General features: G+C 39.0%; 1 pseudogene; it reads left to right on the top strand.

The window, feature by feature from the left end:
* The first annotated feature begins 2726 nt into the window (after window positions 1-2726).
* LOC148009334 (G-type lectin S-receptor-like serine/threonine-protein kinase At2g19130) lies at window positions 2727-9260 on the top strand (annotated as a pseudogene).
* The last annotated feature ends 12757 nt before the right edge of the window (window positions 9261-22017 follow it).

Genomic DNA, 22017 nt, shown 5'->3' with positions numbered 1-22017 from the left:
AACAAAAAACAAGAAAACCACTACTACTACTACTACAACCACGACTATGATGACTACGACTACGACCACGACCATAACAATGACCACAACTACGACTATGATCACGACTATGACCATGACCATGACCACGACCACGACTACGATGACGATGACGACAACGACCATGACTACGACTACGACTACAACCACGACCACGACCACGACCACGACTACCACTACCACTATAATAAACAAGAAAAGAAGAAAAAATAACAACAACAACAACAACTACTACTACTACTACAATAACCACGACCACGACCACGACTACCACTACCACTATAATAAACAAGAAAAGAAGAATGGAAAAAAAAAAAACAACAACAACTACTACTACTACTACTATTACTACTACTACTATAATAAAAAATAAGAAAACTAAACAACAATAAACAAGAAAAGAAAAAAAACTACAACTACTACTACTACTACAACAACAAACAAGAAAACAACCTTTCCTTTCCTCTCCCTTTCTCTCTTTCCCTATTATGTTTAATGTTTTCTCCCTCTCTCTCGTTCTTTCTTTCCTTTTCTCTCTTCCTCTCCCTCTCTTTCTCTCTTTCCCTATTATGTTTAATGTTTTTTCTCTCTTTTCTCTCTCTCATTTCCTCTCCCTCTATTTCTCTCTTTCCCTATTATGTTTAATGTTTTTCTCTCTCCTCTCCCTATCTCATTTCCTCTCTCTCCCTCTCCCTCTCCTTTTTTTCCCTATTATGTTTAATGTTTTTTCCTTCCTCTTCCTCTCTCATTTCCTTTTCTCTCTTCCTCTTCCTCTCTCATTTCCTCTTCCTCCCTCACCCTCTTCCTCTCTTTCTCTTTCCCTATTATGTTTAATATGTTTTCTCTCTCCTCTCCCTCTCTCATTTCATTTTCTCTCTTTCTCTCACTCCCTCTCTCTCTCCCTCTCTTTCTCTCTTTTCATATTATGTTTAATTTTTTTCCCTCTCTCTCTCTCTCTCTCTCTCTCTCTCGTTCTCTCTCCCTCTCTTTCTCTCTTTCCTCTCCCTCTCTTTCTCTCTTTCCCTATTATGTTTAATTTTTTTCCCCTCTCTCTCTCTCTCTCTCGTTCCTTCTTTCCTTTTCTCTCTTCCTCTCCCTCCCTCACCCTCTCCCTCTCTTTCTCTCTTTCCCTATTATGTTTAATGTTTCCCTCTCTTTCCTCTCCCTCCCTCACCCTCTCCCTCTCTTTCTCTCTTTCCATATTATGTTTAATGTTTTTTCTCTCTTTCCTTTTCTCTATATATATATATATATATATATATATATATATTATGTTTATTATTTTTTCCTCTCTCTCTCTCTCTCTCTCTCTCTCTCTCTCTCTCTCTCTCGTTCCTTCTTTCCTTTTCTCTCTTCCTCTCCCTCTCTCTTTCCCTATTATGTTTAATGTTTCCCTCTCTTTCCTCTCCCTCCCTCACCCTCTCCCTCTCTTTCTCTCTTTCCCTATTATGTTTAATGTTTTTTCTCTCTCCTCTCACTCTCTCATTTCATTTTCTCTCTTCCTCTCCCTCTATCTCTCTCTCCCTCTCTTTCCCTATTATATTTAATGTTTTTCCTTCCTCTCCCTCTCTCATTTCCTCTCCCTCCCTTACCCTCTCCCTCTCTTTCTCTCTTTCCCTATTATGTTTAATGTTTTCTCTCTCTTCCTCTCCCTCTCTCATTTCCTTTTCTCTCTTCCTCTTCCTCTCTCATTTCCTCTCCCTTCCTCTCTCTCTCCCTCTCCCTCTCTTTCTCTCTTTCCCTATTATATTTAATGTTTTTTCCCTCTCTCTCTCATTCCTTCTTTCCTTTTCTCTCTTCCTCTCCCTCCCTCACCCTCTCCCTCTTTTTCTCTCTTTTCCTATTATGTTTAATGTTTTTTCTCTCTTCCTCTCCCTCTCTCTTTCCCTATTATGTTTAATGTTTCCCTCTCTTTCCTCTCCCTATCTCATTTCCTCTTCCTCCCTCACCCTCTCCCTCTCTTTCTCTCTTTCCCTTTTATGTTTAATGTTTTTTCCCTCTTTGTCTCGTTCCTTCTTTCATTTTCTCTCTCCCTCTCCCTCTCTCATTTCCTCTCCCTCTCTTCCTCCCTTTCCCTATTATGTTTAATGTTTTTTCTCTCTTCCTCTCCCTCTCTCGTTTCCTTTTCTCTCTTCCTCTCCCTCTCTCATTTCCTTTCCCTCTCTTTCTCTATTTCCCTATTATGTTTAATGTTTCTCTCTCTCCCTCTCCCTCTCTCATTTCCTCTCCCTCTCCTTCTCTTTCTCTATCATTTCCTTTCCCTCTCTCAATACACATGAATTTTAACAAAAACAAGTAAAAGAGAAAGAGAAAACACAAAAACAAAGCAAGAAGGAACAATGCACTCACCGTAAAGGCTCGAAGAAGGGTTCGGCGACTCCTCTTTGCGACGGCGGATCCTTTTCGCCCTCCGTACACTTCCTTCTCTTCTTCGCGAATGGAGGCGGCGATGGTGAGAAGCTTTCCTTGTCCCTCTTTCTCTCCCTCTCCCTCTCAAAAGCAAGATGTTTGCTCTCCCTTTGGTTCTCTCTTTCGTGTATGCGTACAAAATAACGCGCTCAGGTTTCAGCCCGTGTTTTTTTCATCTGAGTACCGTCATAGCAACACCGCTATTTTGCATCGGAAACCGCCATCGCTATACCTCCATATCCTTGTAGTGTGAGCCAAGAGATACATGGCTGCCCACTATGAGCCCAGGCTCAGGTAAGCAAATCCGGTCATGGCTTACTCCAAATGATCCATCCTTTGGTCCTTGTGCACTGCAAATGGGCGATTCCAACCTTGATTTCGTCTCAATTTACAATGACTCCAAACCATATTGGTCGAGTGGTGCCTGGAATGGACAAATTTTTTCCAATGTGCAAGAAATGACCGCCAATTGGATATACAACTTTACCTTAAATGATTATGGGTTTACTTGGTATGTTAAGCCTGGTGTGGGCATCAATTTCAATGTTTCAAGGTTTATTATGAGTAATAGAGGGCAAATCACACAGTCGAGTTATATGCCTGGGAAGGGGTGGAGCAATTATTGGGCTAAGCTAGATGGCCCCTGTAATGTTATTGGGGTGTGTGGAATAAATGGCATATGCAACAGTTCATCTGTACCCCACTGCAAATGCCCAGATTTTGGCTTTCAACCAGTCAGTAAAGCAGAGTGGGATGACTCTACCCCACAAGTATCCATACATGGGTGTGAAAGAGCTTCTCCTCTAAATTGCAGTTTGGGCATAAGCAATGATGGGTTTTATGCTCTCAATGGGATCTTGTTTGACATGGATTCTGCAAGCTGATTGCAGGTGGAAGATAAAGGAAAATGCCAACATATGTGCTTAAATAACTGCTCGTGCTCCTCCTTCTATTATGAAGGGAGCAGTGGGAATTGCTCAATTTTTGTAGGTAATTTGTTCAATGGAAGGCGAAGCTCTACTACAACTGGCACTTTTTACATTCGGGTTTCTGCAAAGGACATGCCTACCAGCGACCATTCCAGCAAAAGGTCTTTGAGTGGGAAGGCAATCGGTGTTGGAGTAGGAGGGGCAGCAACGGGTGCGTTGATAGTAGCGTGGGTGATGGTGATGATCAAGATTAGGAAGGGGAGGCAAAGGGTAATTGCAGATGGGGAAGCAAGATTGAGGACTTTCACGTATGCAGAGTTGCAGGCAGCAACGAGGGAATTTAGGGAGAAGTTGGGGGGTGGGGGGTTTGGGGCAGTGTACAAGCCGAAGATAAATTTTAGTATGGGTCCCACTTTTATGGGGACATGCCGGTAACTTGCCGGTCTCTCAATCTTTTTGTTTTTCAAAAATTTAGTTGAAACGAGATAGAAGTCCTTCATTAATGTGATTTGTGGGCACAAAGTACCACTGTGTGGAATGGGGGGTACATGGTTCAACCCTTGGGATGATACTCGAGGCAAGACCAATGTCCCTTTTAGGGGGCTTTTAATTTGTGGGCCCCACATTCACCCAATGACCGGGTAAACCGGTGAAAGACCGTGGGGCCCTTGGTGATATATATCCACAGCCCAATGTACAAGGGGGTGGTCGGGAGTAGAGGGAGTACTGGGGGTGGAGGGGGCGGGACAGTTCAGTGGTGGTGGCTGTGAAGAAGCTGCGGAGGCTGGAGGGGGAAGGGGATCACAAGCAATTCCAGGCTGAGGTAAGGACCGTAGGGAGGATCCAGCATGTGAACCTGGTAAGGCTGCTGGGCTTCTGCTCGGAGGGGAAGCAGAGGCTGCTGGTGTACGAGATGGCGGAGAAAGGCTCACTGGCTGGGGCTCTGTTCGCCAGCAGTATTGAAGAAGAAGATGATGTTGCTGCTGCATCGATCCCACCGCCGCTGCTGGTGAGCTGGCGGCAGCGGTTCCACGTGGCACTTGGTGCCGCCAGGGGCCTGGCGTACCTGCACGAGTCGTGCAGGGAGTGCATCATCCACTGCGACATCAAGCCTGAGAACATGCGGAGTGCAACGCCAAGGTGGCGGATTTCGGGCTGGCGAAGCTGATGGGGCATGAGTTCAGCCGCATGCTCACGACGCTGCGCGGGACGCGAGGCTACCTGGCCCCTGAGTGGATTGCAGGGCATCCCATCACCTCCAAGGCCGATGTCTACAGCTTTGGCATGACGCTCCTGGAGCTTGTAAGCGGCCGCCGCAACATCCAATATGTGGAGCATGGACCCATCATGGCTCGGCTCATCCACCAGCCCAACACTAACCTCACATGTCTTGTAGACCCTCGCCTTCAAGGTAATTCATTCCCCTCTCTCTCTTCTTCTTTCATGACTTTATGTATGGGTGCGACAAGGTATGATCCAAGGCATCTGATTGGTGGGGATGATCCTATTGCTTACGAGAGAGCCAATGGCTTTCATTTGCTTTTCATCATTAACAAGCATAGTGTGGTAGATCCAATCGTAGCTTTATCCTCTCTCTAAATCTTAAAGTGGGAGAAGAGAAAGCCAGACATGCACACACGAGAGGAGAGCAGGCTTGAAAGTATAATCACAATGGTTTGCACTGCATCTTTTTCATCTCCAAGTGATATTTAGAGTTTTCCTTTACGTCAGAGTAATCCATGCAAGTCTCAATATAATCAAGGCTAGGACAGAGTTCCAACCTATTTATTTATTTTGTAGCTAAAGGTTGTTAGGTATTCACCTTTTTCGATTTAATTTTATTATTTTCTAACAATTGTGAATGCTTCAGTTGATGTGTAGAGCACAGGCAGCAGTGGCATTGGAAAGCATCGGGTGATTGCGTGTATTCAAATTACTTAGAAGAATTATCATTTTTTATGGGTGTGCATCTTATTATTAAAGACACAGTGCTAATATTTATTTAGGCATGCTTATTTATTAAAGTGCTCGATAAATATTTATTATTTTGTATACGCATAGACATTCGGTTTAAATATTTTATTATTGGACATTGTATTTAGGCGCAACCCTACTTTTGGAATGTCCAACCAATTTATTCTTCATTTGGACAAAAGCAAACACAAAATCCAAAGCATGCTAACTATAAATTGGGCTATTTTTGAGCTTGGAAATTAATAGATTTATAAATACATGCCTTATGGAGCGCTCACACAAGGCATGGGGGGAGATTGTACCCAATTTGTCTTTTTGTCTCATGTCATATAAACTCTCTTCTTGCTTTTATTAACCAGCCTATTTCAAGAAGGCACTCATAAGTACCCAAGTTCATGATATAGAACTTATGCTTGTAGGCTCATTGCCTAAATCAAACTCTACATTTCTAGTTTGGTATGATGGCACAACTTCTTTTCGATTAGCTAATTCTACCAAGAGTTTAGATGCTTATGTGATTTCTATGTCTAATTTTTGTGTATGCTTTGAAGAAATAAAGGAATGAGTCCTTTCGCAACAATCTATCAAGACTTGGAAGGATTTACTTTGGTAGTTTGCTGGTGTGTGAATTATTGAGAACTAATAATTTGATCCCTTCTTGTCAAGAGTAGCATGAATTCTCTTGCCCCTCTATTTTAGCCAAGAAACTATTCCTGTCAAGATGGTTGGTTTAGTTTAGGGCACTGTCTTTTCTAGTGGTCCAATTCATTGCAATTGAAACACCTTTGGGAATTATTGATTTGATTTATGGGAATGAAAGTGCCAATTGTATTAGTTTTTATCTTCTTCCTTACATTGAAATGCTATTGCTTTGGTGCCCTCTTTATGAATGCATAAGGTCCTCTATTGGGTGATTCTTGATTCCAATATCTTGTGTTCATTGATTGTGCTTGAAGAGACTAAGCAACTTTGCTCTTATCAAGGGATCCTATATATTAGTGGGTTGCATGGCTTCCACAACTGAGTATTCAAAGGAGGATTGAGGCTTCAACAAAACCTAGCTACTTGTTGGGTGATATCCATAGCCAAAGCGTACTTTTGAAGAGTTACAAATCAAGAGTAATATGCTTCCAAGCACAACTGTTAGTGAAGCTTGAAGAACTCATTCATCTTTGAGGCACAATAGGAAGGCAAGAGATACCTTCCACACACGTATTCTTTTATGAATTCTCATGTGGCAACAACATTCGAGACTCTAGTGTCTTTATACCATAGCTTCCACCAAAGATGTGCTTCCCTTGTTAGTTTTATCTTGGCCAACATAGCTTGATTAGGGGTACTTGTCCTTGTAGCTCAAAGGTAGTCTTCCATAGGCTTAATCCAAATGTCCACATCTATTTCCACATCCTTTCCTTTCCCATCAAATTTTGAAGGTTTGATCTCTTTAGAAGAGATTTCTTCTCTTACACTTTGATAGGATCAATTATAGTTGGAATGACTTGGGATATGCAAGAATTCATTTAGTATGTGTATATAAAGCTTTCAAATATTTCAACTTAATATTTTCCTTTAAAACTATAATTTTTGCATAGGTTGAAGAGAAATGAAACATCTTTTATTCAATTTATTTTTTTACTAGAGCCAAAGATATTACATCATGAATAGGGTTGTATTATAAGATTCACCTATGGCACTATAAGATGGGGGTTTGGCAAACACATCCAAGATTCTGTACTTGGAGCAAATGTTGAGATAACCTTCTTTATAGTAATTGTAGCCTAAAATAACAACTCTATCTAACGAGATTACTTTGGTTACTTCCTCATAAATGTAACAGTTTAGATAAACTTGCCATCCTCCTGTAAAAAGAGTTGGATTAACCCTAGAATCTTCAAAAATAAATATCTTAACAATTTTCAAATTTTCCATCCATTGCAATCTTTTGAGGTTGGTTTATCTATGGAAGTTGGTATGCGTCAATGAAGCAATATACTCCATTTCACGTGTATGAATTTGGTTTAGATGTATGGAAGTTTATCCACATCAATGAAGTAATGTACTCCATTTCGCATCCATCATCCTTCCCAATACAGTGGGGAAGGATCATAAAGTTAGTCTAGAATATGCATGAACTGATCTCTCCATGAAAATTTGTAGGAGTGCATGGCTTATGTAGACATAGATCAGAACACAAGAAAATGGTTCTAGGCTTTGTCATTTTGACAAAATTTCATTAGATATTAGTGGTATCAGGGCCTTCCAAGAGATCCACCTGGGCTTGCAAGGGATAAGATAGTCCTAAAATGCCCAAAAATTAGGGTGAGAGCCCTTTGTTTCCTTGGCACCTCCTAGCCTACAATGAGTCCTTGTAGAGAGACCTCTCACATTCGGTGCCAAATCTAGTGATCTTGAACAATAAACCAACTCCCTAAGTCTAGAGCTAGTGTAACTATCATTGGGCCTAGTGCACTCAAACATAAGTTAAATTTATATTTAAGCATTCCTTTTTTAGAAATCACAATCATTTTTAAAATAGCCTTTCAATGCAACAAGAAAATACTCTTATGCATAAGTGCCCATGTTGGCCTTGACTTGACAAACATAGGTTCCATAGTCTCAAGTTATGATTTTGGGCCTCTTCCTAGTTAATCCTCTTTTAGCAACAATGATACCTCTATTCAAGTATCTAGCTTTATTTCTAAATGATTAATTCTTATGTTTCAACCCTAGCGAGGTACTCATTAACATCTATTCTAGTGAAATTAGGTTAACAACTTTCTTAATTCCTTTTGTGAGGTAGCTAGATTTAGATTTAGATATCTCAAACGAATTATCTATTTCCATAATTCATTACTAATATGAAAAAAATATATGATTTATTTGAGGACTAGGTGCCATCACGGGAGGCTAGTTCTAATTCAATTTCCTCTTAAGTGCTTAGTGTTTTGTTCTTCTACTTGACAACTTGAGTATCCAAAAGGATTGTGGTCTCTCTAGTAGTTTAATTGACCACCACAAAAATAAAAAGAAATAACCTAGACTTGCGGTTGTGGAATGGGGGCATCACTTGCGTATGCTACCTTGCATCCCAGCTTTAGTACTTCTTTGCTTAGCGGCCATCTTTGTTGGCATGTTCCTTGCTTTCTTTTTCTCCAAACTTGAGCCTTGAACCAAGGTTATTCGAAGTAAGAGAATAAGTACGAATGAAGTGTAGGTGGGGTTTAAGTAGTAAGAAATTTGGCTTAGAAGGGTAGCCTTGGTGATGAGGTTATGATGGATCTTGGAAGGATTGTAGATGTATTCCTAAGGTAGATAATAAGGAGAACAAACAGGGTAGGGTGATGATGATAGGGAATGGAAAGGATGTGGTATAAGGAGACAAATTTGCTTTAAAGTAGGTAGGTGGAGCAAAGAGAATGACAAAGTAATTTGCAAGGTGAAGCATGGTCCTTGAGTCAAGACTCTCTCTCTGATAGTTTCTACACAAACACACACACACACACACACACACATGCATACATATATCTCCCTCTCTCTCCACATACATACATACATACATACATACATACATACATACATACATACATACATACATATATCTCCCTCTCTCTCTTTGTGTGTGTGTGTGTGTGTGTGTGTGTGTGTGTGTGTGTGTGTGTGTGTGTGTGTGTGTGTGTGTGTGTGTTTAGTAGTGTAGTAGTTCCAACTAAGAGTAAATCTCTAGCCTTAATGCATTATAACCTAAGGCTTTATATAGCCTTCAATCATCCCTTCACTTGATGACCTTTGTGTGATACTATGTTGCATGTAGGATTTTCTTGGCTCATCTCCATTATAGATATGTGCAAAGCAGCATTCGACAACGAGTATGATGCTGTTGATGATGAAGTTGATGTCTTCTGTGTGTAGCTAGTGACCTTCTAATGTTTAGAAAAAGGAAATTTCTTAAGGTTGTTATAGTCATAAATCCAAACGGTTTACCTCTCTAAGCCTGGAAGCTCATCCATATCACTTATCCACACCATTCTAGTGTATGGACATGTTGGCCTATGGGCTAAGAGTCCTAGAGTTACGATCACACAACAATGTGCACAATAGGGTGTTAAGTCTTATAAATAGGTTTCAACTGACATGCCCTTTTTGTGTATTAGCCCACTTCATGACCATTGTGACCAATGCTACTAGCACCCATTTGAATGTCCAAGGATGTAACATTTCTACTCTTACGAATGATTTTTTTCGTCAACAGTATCCTTAAAAATGAAGCAGGAAAAATGAATCTTCAACAAACTTACCAACTCCCAAGTGGCACCCACCTATGGGTGGTTCTCCCGCTAGACCAAATACTTGAGATAAACAATCCGACATGATTCTTTGGTCCTATGGGTAAGAAGAAATTTAAGTTCAATTGGAACATAACAAGAAATATCATTGAGCTATGGGAATTTTGCAATTAAAACTATCACTTCACCTTGCCTTCTTGTTGTTTTGAACAACTTAAGTGGAACACTAGATGAACTCAGATCTTCATAGGTCAATCAAGGTCGTAGGATATACTACTTATCTTCTTCGTAATTTGAAAAGGACCAAAATATCTCAAAGGTAACTTATAGCACTTGCACAAATGATTATTGAATCAAAAACCTTTGGGTCTTTAAGGTAAACCTAGATGCCCTCTAGGAGCTCTTAGGAGATTACAATGTTGGTTAATATGAATCATTAGCATTATTATAAGTGAACCCAATCTAAGAATGTTAACACTTCCAATTATATTGTCTATGGGAGAAAAATAGACCCATCACATCCTTTATAGTTCGATTTGTTTATGGGAGATATATGCACCCATCATATCCTCTATAGTTTGATTTGTCCTTCTAGGCTATGCATCAATCTTGAAGATGCTCTAAGGATGACATGGACAATCAAGTTTTCAATTTCTAGAAGATTGTCTACCAAAAATGGGCAGTGAACTTCAGATCATGGTCATTGACTATTTCATAACTATAAAGTCTATAAATATGTTTGACAAAAAGACTAGTTAATTGGTGGCTTTTAACAATTGTCTTTCTCAAAATAAAATGAGTTTTTTTTCACTCGATTGACCATAACCCAAATTTCATCACGACCTCAAATCATATGTGCTAATCCTACTACAAATCCATAGAAATGCCACCCCACTTCTTATTTGGGGAATTCGTAAATGATGTAGCATACATGCTTGTTTGTGCTATTCAACTTTATTAAATTGACATTTTAGGCACTCATACATGCAGGACTCAACCAAAATCTTCATGTGCAGCCAACTAAAATAGTAAGCAACCAATGCTAATGTCCAATATATGTGATGATGTCCCATGATTGGCATGACATGACACTCATACAAAATATTTTTATGGATATCCTCATCTTTAAACACACATACTTTGCCTTGATTAAATCATAATTAATTATACAAATGGAAGACTTTTTCACCATCTTTCTCTTAGCAACAATGGCTATCCAAATGGTCAAAGGTTCCCTTAGGGGGGTCACCCTATGTTGTGCCTCATTTGATCTTTCTTCTATCTTCCCTTTATTCTTTGTACAGCTATCACCTACAATGCATGAACTCTTGAATAGTACCTCTTGGGATGAGTCTTGTCAATATTCTCTCTCTCCTCTAAAATGGCACCTCCATGTTGTTCTACTTTTGATAAGCCTAAAGTTATAACTATCCAACTTGGAGTGCTGTGATGAAAGCTGGGTTTGTGAAAATTTTAAAAGCACATATGTTATATTGTTTTAGAAGCTATCATGCATCACAAGGTGCCAAATCCTATTCTAGACAATTGGCACCAAGACAACTACAAGGAGGCAATTCATACTTGGGAGACAAATGATGCTCATGCCTACTTTGCTCTTCCCAAATGAAAGAGGTCCTTTTGATGGGTTACCTCCTTCATAATAGCTTCAAAAGTGTGGGAAAAGCTACTTATGTTGTATGAGGCTCTGTTGATGACCATGCGAGCTGTGACCCTAAATGGTCACCTAGTCCCTTTAGCTAGTCCACAAGGACATGGACATGCACTTGATCAAGAGAGGAAACTCTCTTCAACTCGCATGATTGAGATAATAAGGAGCATTGGTTTAGTAGACTATCTTAATGCTTGGACTTGACTGACTTGCATAATTATTCACAATTGTCTCAAATGTGCAAGCAGTTCAAAAGCAATGATTCAAATCTACACATGTACATTCGCAGAGGCTACGAGCAAAAATAAGAATAGCATTAACTTTGACCATGTTAATACAACATATAGCAAAGATGCAATAAAATTTTTGATAGTACACATAGCAAGCTGAGATGTCTACAACAAAAAAAGTAGTTACAGAGAAAATACAATGTAGACTTGAGTGGAAAATACAAGCATTGCCATTTCTACTATCAACATAGAGTTACTACAAAACAGAACATAGTCTCAGCCAACTATGATGTATATCAAAACACATAATAGGTGAAACTTGTGAGCAGCAGTCTAATCAACATGTAGGAAAATTTAGACACATGTCCTCAATTGAAAGTGCAGTCACTTAAGCACAAATAGCAGCAACAAAAATGCTTAATAACTTTGCATGGAACCCTTGAAAAATGGAGAGATTTTAGTCCATCTTGTCCCACCACAAGAAGAACCTTATTTGGAGGCATTGATGTTCTAGTGTGTTGTAGCTGGGAGGGATCTGAAAACACAACATCAGTCCACTTGTGGCTTTGACAATGCTCTAGGAAGATGGTATCAATAAATCTAGGTTTAAGGCATACGAAACATAGATCTGATAAGGTCTATGATTATGTTAGCTCTTTAGATAATAGAGGAGGCTATACAATAGGTGTAAGTGTCTCCAATTATGTCAACTACAATGAAACTAACCTCAACACATTGTAGATGGTGTCATCAAGCAATGGTAGCCTCAAGAAAAACTTGTGGAAGTTTGAACATGTCTTGTATTGCAAAATTCCGATCTAGTAGCAACTATGTGTCAAGGTTCTCCATTGATGGGTGTGAGGTGCCCGCCCATCAGCATTCCAGGCACTCTTTTAGCGGTCTATCGAGAAACGAATCTAAGCGTCGCTGCCCGGCACTCCAGGGAATGTTCCGAGTTTTGTCGTCTAGGGTTTCCCGAATCCGCCTCGCAACGAAACCTTCACAACCGAACCCACTAGGATCGACCTGAAATTTGGGTTCCTAGTTGTCAAGGTCTCCTATTAGCATTCTAGCGTCGGGTATTGGACATCCTACTTTACGCAAAGATACCCAACCCGAAGCAGATCTATCCCGCGCTTGGTTCAAAGAGAATGGGAAATGAGAGGGATGCGTTGCTCAACCTCTCTGCCCATAAGGCATAGTCCCATTCCGATCCCCTAAAACGGCATGAATCGGGTTCTAACCTATCAATACCTAAAGGTCGAATGATGATAAAAACTTGTGAGAAGCCTCCCAGTTCTCTGGGACCACCCTACCATAGGATGGACCCGTCGAGGGTTCCGCCCACCCGCTTCCCTTAATAGCTTTAGTTTTCTAATCAGGTCCTACCACATTTATGTGTGACACTTAAAATCAGCTTCATTAATTAAGCCTTTTAGGGAACAAGGTTCGTTCGCGTAAATTATAGCACAGACACGAAAACAGAGCAAAGCAATCTATTGACAAACAAGATCAAACAATTTTCTTAACTTATCTTCAAGTTAATCTTTGTCTCCCGCCCATACAGGAGAAATTATGTTTCGCTTCTGTCCAACAGAAGTATCCCTTCTGCCCTGCAGAAGTAACTGGTCCAATTCACATGGCACCAAAAACTCAATCCTTTATCTAGAATAGGATCTCCCAACATGGCCAGATGTTGGGGGCCACGGAGGTCTTCAACTCCATTCTAGACCTAGCAAGGGGTATCCAGAGCTCCAACTGACCCGCAAGCTGTCTAGGAGCGAAACATCATTCCCGCGGTTGGCCTTTTCACCACTCGACCTTCGGCCCATGAATCGAGCAGTGCCCTCATGGGTTAATACGCGGTGTGACCATAGAGGTGATCCACCCGTACAATATATCCTTCCTTAATTAAATCCTTTAAGAATCAAGCACAAACAAGGCATTCAGCCTAATATCATTTTCCAAAAAAACATTCCTTTAATCCCATGGCAACTTGTCATCACAGACCCTTGCCATGCATTTACCATAAATCACAAGCACTTGGAATAATCATCCAAACAACAACTAACAACCAGTTGAATATAAAAGCATTTAAGATGTTGTTCGATCAATCATCAAAACCGATTGCATTCTTTCCTTCCAATGCCAGAATAGATGATATAACATTTCCATCGTATATTTGCTCTTCCCCTTGGGACCTAAGAGCAATACCATGCAAAAATGTTGTTAACACTTCCTTCCTTCAGCTAGGGCACATATGTTAAGGGTTCAAAAACTATTCATGATGTAAGTTCTATAGGTCACTTACCTTGATTGGTAATCCCAACCCTGGATTTGGATTGGCAAAAGTCATCCTTATCCAACGGATCTCAAGACATCCTAGTTTTAACCCTTATGATCAATTTCTTGTACTAACTCTTAGTCAAGTCATGAGGCAACTAGAAATTTATCCTCATATATCAAACATGTTATAGGCATAACGTGTAAATACTTGATAAGATAAGTGCGAGATGATCTCAAGTAATTAGACTCCAATAGGCCGTGCATTGAGTTAGAATCTAGTTTTTCTTAATATTCGGGCTCTTAGGCTAAGTACTTTTGAAGTATCTTAACTTTCAACTAGTACTTTCTATTCATGATTCTCAATGTCATATTCTTTTAGTAATTGTGCTATTTATAACCCTTGACTATACTTTAATCTAGCACTTGTATGCCCAATCTTTTAATGTCGTTCTTTTTTACAACTATGCCATTCATAACGCTTGACTGATTCTTCCTTGTAATTTCTCTACTAGAAAATAAGTCATATGTAACTAGGTGCAATTATCTACCCTTGATATATGCACTTCGCAAACTCCATCTTCCGAATAGGTGAGATGAAATTTATCATTTTCCATTACCTATACTCGTGCAATAGTATGGGGCCTAACGTATCTCATACGAGAATCAAAGCAAGCATCAATCAATTTGAAAATACATTACTTACGACCGGAACCGCATTTGGATTGACGGTGAGGCCTTTGCCCGAAGCCTTGTTGCTGGTTGCAGGATTGTCGTTCGCACGCGACATTCTTCGCTTGGAGGCCATCGTCGCAGGAAGACTCAAGAGATTAAGAAGGTGGAATAGATTCAAGATGGGAGAGTGTAAGAGAAGATGTTTAAGTTGAGGATCGAGATAGAGGGAATTGAGCTAATTCTCTTCCTTGCATCCTCTCGGGATGACTCTTCTCTCTCTCTACCTCTCTCTCTCTCTCAAGCTCTCTTTCAAGCTCTTCCTCACAATCTCTTGGAGGAGTATCCTCCTCTCTACCTCTCTCTCGCAGCCTCTCGGGGTCTCCTTATGCTTTTTATGCCTCTCCCATGCCTCATATTTATAGTGAATTAGAGAAGAGGGCTTGTGGTTGAGAAGTAGAGCTCTTTATGGAGGGGGATCTTGGAAAGATCAGTGATCTGATGCTCAGATCATAAATCTGATGGTTCCATTGGCTCCGAAAGGGGGGTAAAATCCCAAGACACTTGATTAGAAAGCTCTTAGTTCACTCCTCCTTCTTTTCTCTGTTCGAAGTGCTATCTACTGCCTGTAAACTGCGATCGCGGCGCACGCGATTTCGCCAGTCACTTTTCTTTATTTTTATTTTTATAAAATCTTCAAATTAACTAAAATATCACTTGTCTTTTCTTTTAAATGACATCCAGTTCTAAAAATCTCCATATCTTTTTTCAGGATAATATCTAAAATATCTAAAATATACTAGCTTTGCCCAAAATCTAATGTTTTTGGACCTTCCAAACTATACACATGAACTTAGTGATTAATATAACTCATAAGTCTCATTCATGTTGTAATTTACGTGAAGGGTAGCTACGGTCTTTGCCAATTCAAGAAAAATATCAAATTTACGACTCGATTTTTCTAAATAAAATATTTTAAATTAAATAAAAATTATCAATAATTAATGTTAGTTAGTTTTTACCTTAGTTAGTCTTTAGTTAGTAATCTTACTAACTTATTAATTGACTAACTAACTTACGAACCAACCAACTAACTTTTATTGTGCGGAGATATTACAATGGGGTGATGTCCTTCAAATAGGCAGCATGCTGAGATAGAGTAACAATAGCTTCTGATGGTGTGTAGGCAATAGTGTGAGGGTAGAGTGCTAATGGATGATTGAGTGTGCTATAATGAGGAATGAAGAATACACTAAAAATTTGTCTCCATAGAGACAAATTAGAATTTGAGCTAGTTTATTAAGCTCCCAAGAGAAAGTTGATTGGTCTCAAGTGGGCTCACAAGTTTCTCCTATTTGTTATGTGTTTTGGTATCAACAACACTATAACAAATATTGGCATGACATAGATATCTGATATCCATAGCAACAACCAACCATCCTTCCAATACTCTCAGTACAACAATCATAGCTACCTTGGTCATGGAGGACATCAGAGCTTGAAGATGACTCCATGATGTCATATTGAGACAACCATCCCATTGAATGGGAATACATTAGATCCACCAAGAGCAAAGGACTTGGACCCCTAGGTTCTTCTAGCACACATATAAGATCTTGTATTATAGGGTTGTTTGATAAATCAAAGAAAAGGGAATGCTTGGCATAGCTTATAGGGAAAGGGAAAAAGGCCTATCTTAAAGTCTTTGAATACCAAGATATTTTATGATAAGGCACATGAGTAAGGAACCTTATTGCATGAATAGTACCCTAAAGCCATCAAAATTATTGATAGTAAAGGTATTAAGTAACCACCCTAGGAGGGCATGGTAAAAATTAAGAAGTTGAATTATTGTTCCTACACTTATTAAAGTCCAAGATTAATTGTGAGACCCTCCTGGGGATCAAAAGGGGGTCAATGATTGATGAGTATTCCATCCTTGAAACTAATATTGTACTGTGAGCACATGTAAGGTATTTGGCTAGGATGTGACAAGGGTGCCATGGGGCTTTGTTCATAAATCCCTTGGGTTTATTGAGGACCATAACCCTTACAAGCCCAAGATGAATTTCCTAGAAGGCCATGATGCTAGATAAGGATGGATTGGTGGATCATGTGTTTGAGATCTAGCCATTAGTCTTACATTAATGGATAGAATGCCGGGTTGGCATTGCACCTTGGAGAAGCTGCAAGATAAAAATATATTGTTTTGCAAGGGCTTTCAAAGGATTGCTTGACATTGTCTTTGTGTTTGTGACAATAAATTATGTGAAGGAACTAGTGTTAATGACTAATTAAGAAAGTTGTCTTCACATGTCAAACATAAATGTGTTAAGATAATAAAATAACTAAAATGCACCCTAGAGGAAAGTGGGAGAATGAGATTCTCAACCGGTCTATCCTATGGATGGGTGGTCTCGGTGAGCTAATAGTTTTCCTTCAAGGCGATCAAATCAGGAAAGGGCCAAATATGTGACTATCGATTGTATTATCTTAGATCCCAAAAAATGGCATCTTAGGGGACCAAAGTCAAGACTATACCCTATGAGTAGAGGGGTTAATGCATACCGTTCCCCCTCATTTCTCACTCACTAATGAACCAAGTGCAACATTGATCTACTTTGTCTTGAGTTGACTTGAAAATGCAATGGCCCAAGGACCGAGGATCGACACTTAAAATCTTATATGTAACTTTAGCATTAAATTAGGAATCTGAATTTATGCCGATCCTTATGGTTTATGGTTGGAATCTTCCATTGTGGACTAGACCCAAAAGAGCTTAGGTGATAAATCCAATGTTACTCTAAGGAAAACTAGGATGCATCACTTAGGATAACCTCTTGATAGGCCAATGAATCCTGTCACAAGGGGTCCTTAGTTAGGCATGTTAAACCATTGAAAGAGAAAAGAGGCAAAGAGAAGAAGGTAGAACCCAAGCCAAAGTGACATAAAAGAAAAGTGATTGGGTGGCAATGCTACTAAAAGGAGGCCCAAAAAGGAATGGAGAAAATTGGAAGCTAGAATGAGGTAATCATAGGAAGAGTATGAAAGGGCTATTAGAGCATCAATAGAAGAGTCCATATGTAGGAAGGGCCAATTCAGCACACAATTGGTAGCAAACCTTATAGCCCAAAAAGGAGAAAGTAGTTCTAGAAAAGAAAGGAGAAGGTGACATTAGAACCAACCATCAATTCTACAACTCTCTAAGAGTTAACGGCTCAACTTTGTACCATGCAAGTGCAAATTATCGACTTTGGAAAGGCATGGCCCATACTTAAAGTCACCACAAACAATCCAGAAGAGAGCTCTCACCCAATAGCTACTACAAACAATACCCAAGAATCCTGCAAGGGGCAAAATGTAATAGGAAGGATAGGAGCATTTGTAGATAATCAAACAGCTGAAAGAAGACTCCATGCACTCAAAGCCAACTAGGAGCTCCATGATAGACTAGAGAGAACATAGGAAGAGTACAAAAGCTTCCTCATAGACTAAGAAAATCAAGTTGAGGATCTCCATGCTCAATTGTACAAACATGACAAGGTACTAAAGGAGATTCAAGAAAAACAAGAGCAAGAGTTTTAACATTAGCTGAAGGAGCATGATTTGGTACTCATGGATCTCCAAAACCAAATGAAATAGAATGACATTATGCTCAAAGAACTCTAAGAGGAGCATGTACAAGAGCTTCAAAATCAGCTAAAGAAGCACAATACATCACTTAAAAAGCTGCAGGATCTGCTTAAAGGACAAGAGACTACCATAAGTGAGCTTTAAGATAGACAGAAGGAGCAAGACTAGTCACTTCTAGGCTACAGAATCAAAATAGCTAAGCTAAGCATGTAGATAATGATGTTTAGCTCATAGCTCATTGATAATGAGATCAAAGTGGCTTAGGAGAAAGGAAAGATAGATCTACAAACAACATTCCAAGTTTGCTTGGCATTCAATCTAGATTTAGTTGCACATGCATGAGCACATAGTCACATTGCATGAGTAAATAGACACATTTCTTAATTATGAAGAGCACAAGTGACAAACAAGTACCATAGAACTTTTCAATCACAAACCACCAACATTGGTAGCCCACACCCATCACAACCCCTTCATCATATCAACCATCACTTCTTTCTCCTTCTTAAGCTAACTTCATTGCTCTCAATTCCTTTTACTAGGCTACATATATCTCCTTTGCTACATCACTCCACACCCCTACCATTTCCCTCATCAGGTGTCCCAGATCCTCTCACCAATAGAGTAGTACCATCTTGTTAGAGAAAATGCCTTGGGACTAATACTCATCTATGAGGGGGGGATAGATGTTAACAAAAATATAGCAAGACAACATTATTAAAGACAAGAAGATCGGGCAAGACAAAGAAAATAGTTAGGCCATATAAATTTTGATATAAATGTTTGGTGTCACAATTTTATGAGAGTAGCAGGTTCCCTCCCTTGTAAATTGTACTTAGTAGAGCTATAGCATTCTTTATCCAATTTATTCATTTGTGAATATTAAAGTTTATTTATATGTAAATGGTTGAAAAAGGCTACAAAAAGGGAAGGATCCCCAAGAGGAATGGGGAAATCGTCACCCTAATATTTTTGTATTTAAATGATAAAAATGAATACAAGAGGCTATTTATGTGTATGCTAATGTGGTGTACTTAGCTTTTCATATTCTCTTCACACTCTTTCTTGATGTATCTAGGCTCCTCTCATGCATATGGAGGCCATAGAGGGTTGAGAATTGAAGGGCACTCACTTGGATCATGGAGTTGGCCATGTGCTACCATCATGCTTGATGGAATGTATAGCGAGCACACTACAAATGAATCATTGTGTTTGTGAATCATACAAGAGGCTAGGTGAGAGATATTTGTCGTACTTTGTGGATTGAGTCTCTTGAAGAAATAAGAGGGTGTCCTAGGTCCCATCATTGAGCTCATGGAGAAAAACACCTACTTTTTGGATTAATGTGAATGCTCTTATAACTTTCCAATAGATGATGAATGATTTATTTTCTTAGTATCTCAAAAAGGGGATAGTTGTTTTCCTCACTAACATACTTATTTATAGTAAGTCATTGGAGGAGCATGCAAATTACTTTCATACTGTCTTATGTCTCTAAAGGTGAGAATGCTTTTTTGCAAAAGTATCTAAGTATGATTTTTTTGTATGTATCTCAAAGATGTCATCTTGATTGATGGCTCGTGAAAATGTCAACTAGCACTCAATTGGCCTATTCCAGGGATCTTAATGCAAACAAAATATTTCTTTTGAATTACTAGTCTCTTTCAAAGTTTATGAAAGCCTCTCTCACATTGCTAAACCCTTACCATACAGGTTTGGGATGGGGGATGATTGTAAGGCTTAGAATGGTAAAGAGAGATAGGGTGCCACAAGTCTAACAAAAAGGGGGAGGGGGAGAGGAAGCAATCTTGCCATCAGTAGCTTCACACTCCTCATTGTCATAGACCTCTAAATCATTCACCCCACCCTCATCTTGTCATCATTTTTCTCTATCAATCCATCATCCAAGCACAACCTCAAATCATGCATTCGTGGTGCCCAAATCTATTTAATCAATGAAAGAAATCATTTCATTAATCTTTCTTTTAACCTTTGAGTTAAAGGATCATTAAAAGAGCCAATATATTCTAGTTTCTAACATATACAAAGTACAATGGTGTAATTACAAATTGTGACATGCCAAAGATAGGGGGAACTAGAAGCAATTGCTATGTGAGACTTGACTAATCAACATTCCCTGGCTAGAGTACGGAGGCATTCCTTCAAAGATGCAACTACGAGACTCAAAGAATTGCTAAGTAAGTGTAGCATTTCTTTATGGAATAAGAATATAAAAGTTATTAATTTACTCTATTTAATATTTTTTATTTATGCATTAAAACATGATTGTACATCATTTGTAATCCATATGATTTTTAAACCTTGTTTAAAATTTTTAAAAATTAAAAAATGAGAAAAATGCATTAAATTAGGCATAAAAAGATATTTGAAAATTTATAAAATATACAAAATGCATACTACTTGGATCTTATATTTCCTAGTGGTCAAAATACTAAAATTAGAATGTTAGAAATCCATAAGTAGTTTCTTTTGCTCAATTGCTAAGCATCCCAATTTGTTAGCATAGGCAGAGGTTTTACCATAATACATGTCCCAGTATAGGAAGAAGCCAATGTGTACCTTTTATGTCCAACAAGGGCATCAAAAAGTAGTGTGTCCATTTTGGCGTGACATAATGTAGAGAAAGCACTTGTGATGGGTGGAGGATATTCTAGACCTTTGCTATATTTGTACTAATTGATGTCAACAATGTTTGGTGCACATCTAATAGGAATTTTCTTTTGTAGCATGTACTAAGAATATTGTTATAGAGAGGGATCAATCAAGCTTGCATTTTGGATGAAGATAGGATTGGTTGTCTTGCTACATAGATGATGGGGCACAATTCTCCAAAATCTATGTGTGGATGTGCACTACAAGGAATGCGACATAAGGAGAGTAATGGTAGCTTGGAGATGGTCTTAGAGGGACATAAAAGGTGCCCACTCTAGAATGGATTCATATGACATATTATCATTAAAAAATGCATGTATTAATACATCTAAAAGGAGCTCACACTTAGATTGGAAAGGATATGTGTTGGTAGTGACTACCTTGATTTGACCAACTATTCATATCTCTCTCTCTCTCTCTCTCTCTCTCTCTCTCTCTCTCTCTCTCTCTCTCTCTCTCTCTCTCTCTCTCTCTCTCTCTCTCTCTCTCTCTCTCTCTCTCTCTCTCTCTCTCCGCATATTGGCAAGATCACTATATCCTGAAGAAACATATACCTCAAATTTTGCAAAGCCTTCAAAACTAAGTTATAATAAATCAAAAGATAGTTATCCTCCTCGTCTCAATCATTTAGCTTGAATTGAAAGGCAAGGTTTGTTGTCTTTTGGTCTCCTAGATTTAATCCTATCTTATATGTATCTATGCATGCAAGCTTGAAGTATATGTACAAGTTGTGTAAAATGTATGAATATATTTGTCAAGCCATTGGTCAAGTTTGTAATGAGTTATTCATTATCTTCATTTAATTTTTATGTTTTTCTTTCTACAACTTGAGAAATAGCATGTGATAATGATGCATTTGCCGATCAAAACAATGAGCATATTGATGAAGAGGGGTTTAATTTGTGTATGAATAAGCTAAGTCTCAATATCATCCCTTCCCCATCATAGTGGATAGAAGAGGCACATACAACCATAGTTGGAGTTGCAAGAAGTAGATGCCAAGGAGGTGATAGAAAAAATACTTTGTAGCAGCCAAACTTGCATAATTGGTGTAAAGGAGAGACAATTTGTGTCCTAATGTACTCGTGCACGCATGCACTCACACTCATGTAGAGGGATATATGGAGAGGGGCTAAAAAATATGTTGTATTTTCCAATGTGGGTGCACCTTGAGGTGTAGTTGGGGCTCAATTGTACTTGAGAAATTGCATCTGTAGATTATA

Source organism: Lygodium microphyllum, unplaced genomic scaffold (genome assembly GCF_053477565.2).
Source record: "Lygodium microphyllum isolate KBCC unplaced genomic scaffold, Lygodium_microphyllum_v1.1.10 scaffold_31, whole genome shotgun sequence".
NCBI lineage: Eukaryota > Viridiplantae > Streptophyta > Polypodiopsida > Schizaeales > Lygodiaceae > Lygodium > Lygodium microphyllum.
This window is presented reverse-complemented; position numbering and strand designations above follow the sequence as displayed.